The following is an 8289-nucleotide window of genomic DNA, read 5'->3' on the forward strand; positions in this document are numbered from 1 at the left end:
CAAATTACCGTTGGCCCAACATTAACTGCTTACAATGGCCCAATTGTACAAAAATGACGTTTGCCCAATATTGAAATAATACATTGGCCCAACAGTGGCCCAGTATTAACTGTTACATTGGCCCAACAATAAGCCAACACGTCGGTTTGATTAAGGGCCGATGAGCAAATTACCGATGGCCCAATGTTGAATACAAACGGTGGCCCAACATAAGGAGCATTGTTGGCCCAACAAAGGTCCAATAACAATCTGCTATCTGGGTCACGATGCTGCATTGTCAGATACAGTATTTATACATGCATGTTAAAAAGTTAAATCTCGTAGTAATCAATATAGCAGAAGAATAATGAAGAGTACATACTACAAAAACTGTGCAATTTGTAGCAAGATTAATTTTTGTTTAACAGCTGTTTTTATTACATTTTATTTCGTATTATTACTACCAAATACTGCTACCGTTTGTTAATGTTATGCACATGGTTATCTTGTACTTGCAAGTAAATGTAACATTTAAAAAAAAAAATAATGAAAAAATAAGTCATTTAGGCTATTTGATAATAACATGCTAAATGAACATGTTTTGCTTTTTAATTCTCCTTCACTCAGTCTTTGTATAATGTATATTTTTAGACGAGCTGATCGCCAACCAGGAGATCAGAATGATCGCATCTGCTCCTGCCACTTTAAGGATGGTAAGAAGGAGGGGGACCCTGCATATTTTGCATGGAATGAAGGAAAGGCCATGGATTTCTCTGATCCTGAATTTACAAAAAGGTGAAATTATTTTTCAAAATATGACCGACATCTTGTTTTTGGATGGTGGGTGGGTGGAGTTTAATTGAGAATATTTTACTAAAAATCTTTAAAAGGGTACATGTATAAACAGAGTAGCTTACAACTGAATAAAAAAATAATTCAAGTTTTATTATTTTACAAAGGAGGAAAAAACTCAAAAGTGAGGAGTCCCTGTCATCTTAAGATGGACCAGTTGCAGATTCCACAAGCACCAAAATGTCAATATCAAGAAAAAGTAAAGCTCATTTAAATCACCAATGATGACAAATGACCAACACTGAAACATTTTCAATAATTTTTAATAATATATAAAGTTCTTTTAACTGTACATGATTTACAATATATTTTCAGTTGATATCAGAGCACAACTACTCAGCATCCTGCACATTTAACTGTACTCAAGAAATGCAGCGCCTCTCAACAGAAATACAAACTGGAAAAGGAATTGCTTGCCCTAAAAATAGAGTCTAGTAAAAGGAAGCCAATATCAATCCACGATATTAAATACAACGAAGAGAAGGTACATTTAAAGGAATTCCAATTGTGATTTCCTATTTCCTAACAATTTCAGTTACTGTAATAAAAACTTGTTGCCATTGAGGGATGAACATCTTAGATTGACTGTTATGTTAACATATTTTGTTATTATTTGGGAGTGTTAGGTATCTGATCAGCAGGGGCATTTTCTCTATATAAGAAGAAAATGGAGACTCCCTACCCACCTGATGTATTTTGTCGGACAGTTTTCTGTACATTGCAGGTAAATTTTTTATTTATTAACTTTCCAGCCTCTTATTGTATAGTACATTTTGGGGTTTGAAGTCAGTTTTTGCTTTTCTTTAATTTTTAAAAAAAAAATTTTAAATTCTCCTTTTCTTAGAATAAAATTCAAAAAGTAGCTTCTGATTGTAATGTATAAGACTACAGACATTGAACTTTGATTGGTTATCAAAAGGATTGATTTAAACTTGTCTAAATTAATTGTAAACAAAAATAAAAGGGGGCACCTGCTATTTCTTTAAGTGTTTTTCACTGGGGGTTGGGGAAACTTTTTTGTACATACTTAAGCAATAGGAGGGATTAGATAAGAATCAATTAGTATATCAGAGTCTTAAATAATTTACTTTGCATAAGCATAAAAAAAATTCTATATCAGTCTTTTTAAAACCTTTGAATTTTGCTTAATTAACTATGATTTATCCAATTTTGGAGCTTTTTACCTAATTCTGGGTAGAATCCACCCTTATGAAATTATTGACTCAATTTTGACTTAATATCACTTTATTAACATTAAAGCACAAAAACAATTCATTGTACAAAATTTAATATTTTATTTATTACAGTCACCAATATATCCAAATATCATCACCGGCCCAGACGTCATTCACTCCTTTGAATTGTGCTGGTAGCAGTAAGGTGTCATCATTTGAGATGGTCACAGTATCCAATACACTGAAGTCACAGGACTCAAATTTCATACATGTTCACAGGTAGGTGTATAGTCTTTGAAATTACCACAATTGACTAATTCTGGGACAGGTAAGTATGTAAGTATAGGAATGAGAGCACCAAATTCCCGAATGTACACATGGCTTTGTTTGTTATGGAACATTAAACAGAATACTGAATGGGTAGGCGTTACGCCATTGGCTGAAATCAGGTATTTAATTGTTTTCATTTTAAAGTAAAATTAATGACCTTTGAAATAAATGATGGGATGAGGGAATATTACAGAAACTATAGAAATGCCAGGGAAGATTTTAGGAGTGGGGGTTGATTTTTTATGCCGCGTGTTATTTACTGCGAATCTCTATAAGTTGAAAATAACTGCAATTTTGACCTACATGTATAAACGCCATGGGACCATATATTTTTTTCAGTATTTTTTGTTAGGGCTTAGAACAAAGTTTGAAAATGATGCTAAAGATTTTTCTGAAATTGTCATAGTAAAGTACTGAGAGGGCCTAAGGTTTGTATGGAGTTCTATGGGAAAATAATTGGTGGTCTTTTCCCTATACAAGATGCTGTCTGATGGCGTAGTGTAGAATGTAGCGTAGAATGTTTTCCAAGTCAGCTTAAATGCAAAGGTTTGTTTTAAAATTTATCATAATGACTTGCAAAAATTTAATGCAGTTAAATTTATTGTATTCTTGAAAGATTGACTGTAACACAATTTTTTTACACAATTACAAATAATCAAATTAATTTTTTTCCAACTTCTTTTCAGGGTCTCTGCCAAAATCTTTTGAGGATTTTTCCTCTGCTAGAGCATCCATGGATGCAATTGAAACAACCCAGGACATCCCAACACATATGGATAATCAGGCCATGGCCTACAGTACATGTATGTACAAAAGTTGCCATACTTTTAAAGCAGTAACTTGCATGCTTCCAAATGGTGCACTTACATTTTGCTCCATGCTGTACCCAGGTTCTACTTCTGATGTAGCTATTGTACGTCACAGCCAAGTTTTACGAAAGTTCAAAGCTGGAGACCTTATTTTGGTGGTCAAAGGTTTCACCATTCATGACCAGTTGCCCCAGGGTGTCTGCTTAATTATAAAAGCTCTTTTATCGACACGAGGCCAGTTTACCATACAAGAAGCAGCACTGTGTTACAAGATTGCTAAAGCACTTATTCATGTGGAAAGAGCCAACGAGAGGATAAAGAATTACGAGATTCTCCGTCACATACCATCTACTTACAGACCAATCTCAACAAAAATATTTCAACTCTGTTCTTTGTCTTGTAAACTTGCAAGCTCCACTTTTGAAAGAAATTACTTAAAGATACATGTACTTATTATAAATTTGCATTGGAGTGTGACAGTATACACTAAACAGTGAAGATATTCATACCAAAGTGCAAGGAATAAGCAAATTTTGATTTGTTATCAATGTCAATGGTTATATTTGTTAACTTTGTAGTATGTTGTAATACATGTACTTCAGAAAATGAAAATCCCTTTTGTTAGCATGGATTTATTACAAGAATGTTTGGCAATTCCATTCTTCATTTGACAATATAATTTGGAAGAGGGTTTACTTATAATCTCTAGTTTAAAGTATATTTACCTTTAAAGCACAACTCAACAAATTCATGTTTTCAACAATTTATCTATTAAGAAAGACAAAAATGTTACATTTTCACTTTGAGAATAACATCTTCAATTCATTAATAAAATGATTCTAAATTTTGATATTCTTTTTTTATGTAGTACATAGATTTTATTAATCATCATTGCTATTTAAAATAGTCTTATAAGCCAGAAGTTTTATGATGGATTATGACATATCATATCATACATTTATGAGACTTAGGAACATTCAACACATTTAACATGATTACCCATTTTCCATTGTTAGAAAATTCTAGAGGTACAAAACTAAGTGTCAAGAAGTTCAAACTAGAACTCAGTTTTCCATCAGTGCTGGAATGAAAATGTTAATGTAGAAATCTATCAGCTTTGGAACATTTGCTGTCCATTCAATGTCTTTTACTATTCTAATCACAATGCAGTCTACTCTTGTCCACATAATTAAGTCGCAGAATGTTTTGTTACATATGTGTAGCTGGCCTTGAATTTGATGATAGTATGGGTGACTGGTTTTCAGGCACAGGGTATCTTGTTTAAGATCTAAAAAAAAAATCAAAAAACACTTAAGTTGTGTTATACCAGTACATATCCCCTCCTTTTTCAATATCTTCATACCATATTGAACAGCTGCACTTGTAAATAAATACATGTTTTGAAATCATTTACTCACCAAGATTTTTAATTTCAAAGTACTGGACAATACAGATTTTTAATGTTATTTACCTATGAAAAATCCTTCAAATTTTGTGCCCCATCTGCTACTGTTGAAGACGATGCTGTGTATGGACACTTCACCTCTACAATATCAGGAATGGCGTCTTTGGCTTCTGGAGTTTGATAAAATACACTGCATGTTGGTGGTCGAACAACTAAGCCATCAGGTGAAGCTCCCAACACTCCAGATTCATGCAACCATATCCTTTTCAGAAACATAGGTAATCAGAGATTACAGAGCTCACCTCAACGAATGTTGTCTTTAGTAAGGCAAAGTCACACAATTAACCAACAAAAAGTGTACATTCCAGAAATGAAAATATTTAAGCAATTTTGATCGAATACATTGAAATAGACCTACATAAAAAATTTAAACTAGTTGTTCATGAAAATGTAATTAAAATTAAGCATCTGAAGCAAATTTGAGAGTTTTCATCTCCTGATGCAACATTTGTGCAAGTTTGGTTTGGTTTATACAATGTTATATAAGCCTTCAAGTTTTTTGGTAATTGACCTGCACCCATAACTTTTACCTGGTCTATTAACTGAAAAAATGTATGTCGAATTCAGCATCCAAAGTAAGTCCATTAGTGTGCATCCTAAGATGTATCGTCCATGCAAGTTTGCTCATTATAGGGCTCATAGTTATTTGGAAATGATACATTCATCACAAACTAACATTTTCACTCATCCACAAAATGTAGGTCAGATTCAGCATCCGAAGCAAGCCTGGTAGTATGCATCCTTAGATGTATCATCCATGCAAGTTTGGTCAACATAGGGCTTATAGTTACTTGGAAATGAAACCTGCACCAAAAACTTTAACCTGTTCACTCAACCAGAAAATGTAGGTCAGATTCAGCATCTGAAGCAAGCCCGGTAGTATGCATCCTTTGATGTATCATCCGTGCAAGTTTGGTCATTTAAGAAGTCATAGTTACTTGGAAATGAATTATGCATCAAAAACTTTAACCTGTTCACTCAACCGGAAAATGTACATTGTAGATCAGATTCAGCATTCGAAGCAAGCCTGATAGTATGCATCCTTAGATGTATCATTGATGCAAGTTTGGTCAACATAGGGCTTATAGTTACTTGGAAATGAAACCTGCACCAAAAACTTTAACCTTATCACTCAACCGGAAAATGTAGGTCAGATTCAGCATCCGAAGCAAGCCCGATAGTATGCATCCTTAGATGTATCATCCATGCAAGTTTGGTCAACATAGGGCTTATAGTTACTTGGAAATAAAACCTGCCCAAAAAAATTTAACCTGTTCACTCAACCGGAAAATGTAGGTCAGATTCAGCATCTGAAGCAAGCCTGATAGTATGCATCCTTAGATGTATCATCCATGCAAGTTTGGTCAACATAGGGCTTATAGTTACTTGGAAATGAAACCTGCACCAAAAACTTTAACCTGTTCACTCAACCGGAAAATGTAGGTCAGATTCAGCATCCGAAGCAAGCCCGGTAGTATGCATCCTTAGATGTATCATCCATGCAAGTTTGGTCAACATAGGGCTTATAGTTACTTGGAAATGAAACCTGCACAAAAAAATTTAACCTGTTCACTCAACCGGAAAATGTAGGTCAGATTCAGCATCAGAAGCAAGCCTGATAGTATGCATCCTTAGATGTATTATCCATGCAAGTTTGGTCAACATAGGGCTTATAGTTACTTGGAAATGAAACCTGCACCAAAAACTTTAACCTGTTCACTCATCCGGAAAATGTAGGTCAGATTCAGCATCCGAAGCAAGCCCAGTAGTATGCATACTTAGATGTATCAACCATGCAAGTTTGGTCAACATAGGGCTTATAGTTACTTGGAAATGAAACCTGCACCAAAAACTGCACCAAAAATGTTAACCTGCTCCCAAAACATTAACCTGGCCATTCCTTTGCTGAAATTGCAGCATCTGAAACTTTGACTGGTACAATGAAACACATTAGAAGCATCTTCCATGCATGTCTAATCAATATAGGGCATAGAAGTAATCAAAAAGAAAACTGCTCCAAAAAACTTAACCTGGGACGCCAACGCCGACACCGACACCGACGCCGAGGGTATTACATAAGCTCCCCCAACTTCGTTGAGGTGAGCTAAAAAATTATAATACTACTGAATGCAAACAAACCATAATACAATTGATTTTGTAATGCAAACAAAGTCTAAGTAGAGCTTTTATAATCCTTCCACTTCAAAAAGCAAATTTTCTGGAATATGTTGGTAACTGAATATTTATGCCCCGCCATGAATATGGCCGGGGCATATGGTGTTTGTCATGTCCGTCTTCCGTCCTTCCGTCCCACTTTGTGTTTAGCTCTGTTCAAAGCTAAGTTTCAAAGAAACTATCCAAGATATTTTCATCAAACTTCATATGCTGATAGATATTGATGAGAGCTATGCAACTGCATCAACATTTTTTGACCTTGACCTTTCCTTTGACCTTGACCTGACTTTTCTTAAATAGTGTTTAGCTCAGTTTTAAACATACCATTCAAGATGGTGTTATCAAACTTTACATGTTGATACAAACTTGCATAGATGATGCATCTAGAGATGAACACTACCGGACTTGCTTCGGATGCTGGATCTGACCTACATTTTCCAGATGAGTGACCAAATTCAAGTTTTTGGAGCAGGTCCATTCTTAAGGAACTATAAGCCCTACTTAGACCAAACTTGCTTGGATGATGCATCTAAGGATGGACACTACCAGACTTGCTTCGGATGCTGGATCTGACCTACATTTTCCAGATGAGTGACCAGGTTGAAGTTTTTGGAGCAGATTTATTCCTAAGGAACTATTAGCCCTACTTGACCAAACTTGCATGGATGATGCATCTAGGGATGGACACTACCAGACTTGCTTCGGATGCTGGATCTGACTTACATTTTCATTCCCAAGTAACTATAAGCCCTACCTAAACCAAACTTGCATGGATGATGCAGCTAGGGATGGACACTACCAGACTTGCTTCTGATGCTGGATCTGACCTATTTTTTCATTCCCAAGTAACAATAAACCCTACCTGAACCAAACTTGCATGGATGATGCATCTAGGGATGGACACTACCAGACTTGCTTTGGATGCTGGACCTACATTTTTATTCCCAACTAACTATAAGCCCTGCCTGAACCAAACTGATCAAATTTTATACATATACAAATTTCATGTTGCTTTACTAATATATCCTCGGCGAGGCATTCATGTCCTATGGACATACACTGTATTTCTAGTTTTTTTTTACAATTAGACTTCAGTAATTGATTTCTGTTTGTCACCAGGATAAGTCCTGTTATTTGTTTTGACACATTGAATGTTAACATGTAAGAGGTTGAATGAATGTTATTTTGTGCTGTATACCTGACTGCTCTACAGCTGCATCAAAGTCCTTTTTCATACTTTCTCAAAGCATCATCTTCATGAGTGATACCCCATGCAACAGCCTTGATGGACTCCAGATTGTAAGCCGACATCAGCTGTTTCTTCAGTGACAATGTCAATCTAGAGAAGAAAATATGATTTTTGGTTATTAATCTTATATTTCCTGCATCTTTATGTACAAATATCTAGTCATTACAGTCGAACCTCACTATCTCAAACTCAATGAGACCAAGAAAAATGTTGGAAATATCCGTGGATTCAAGAATAATACATAAAGAGTTATCA

General features: G+C 35.1%; 2 long non-coding RNA genes across 3 annotated transcripts; one reads left to right on the forward strand and one right to left on the reverse strand.

The window, feature by feature from the left end:
• Nucleotides 1-310: 310 nt before the first annotated feature.
• LOC134283298 (uncharacterized) lies at nucleotides 311-3993 on the forward strand. 2 transcript variants are annotated; one of them, XR_009995452.1, is made up of 6 exons: nucleotides 311-774; nucleotides 939-1030; nucleotides 1147-1315; nucleotides 1452-1555; nucleotides 2139-2285; nucleotides 3023-3993. It is a non-coding gene; the product is annotated as an uncharacterized LOC134283298 (long non-coding RNA). The 2 variants fall into 2 exon arrangements; XR_009995450.1 differs by having other exon boundaries at nucleotides 1458-1555.
• On the reverse strand, nucleotides 3893-8119 carry LOC134283307 (uncharacterized). Its single transcript, XR_009995454.1, has 3 exons — nucleotides 7984-8119; nucleotides 4617-4812; nucleotides 3893-4433 (listed from the first exon to the last, which is right to left on the reverse strand). It is a non-coding gene; the product is annotated as an uncharacterized LOC134283307 (long non-coding RNA).
• Between the last annotated feature and the right edge of the window lie 170 nt (nucleotides 8120-8289).

Source organism: Saccostrea cucullata, unplaced genomic scaffold (assembly GCF_032062105.1).
Source record: "Saccostrea cucullata isolate Sc308-1 unplaced genomic scaffold, CSIRO_AGI_Scuc_v1 ctg14840, whole genome shotgun sequence".
Lineage (NCBI taxonomy): Eukaryota > Metazoa > Mollusca > Bivalvia > Ostreida > Ostreidae > Saccostrea > Saccostrea cuccullata.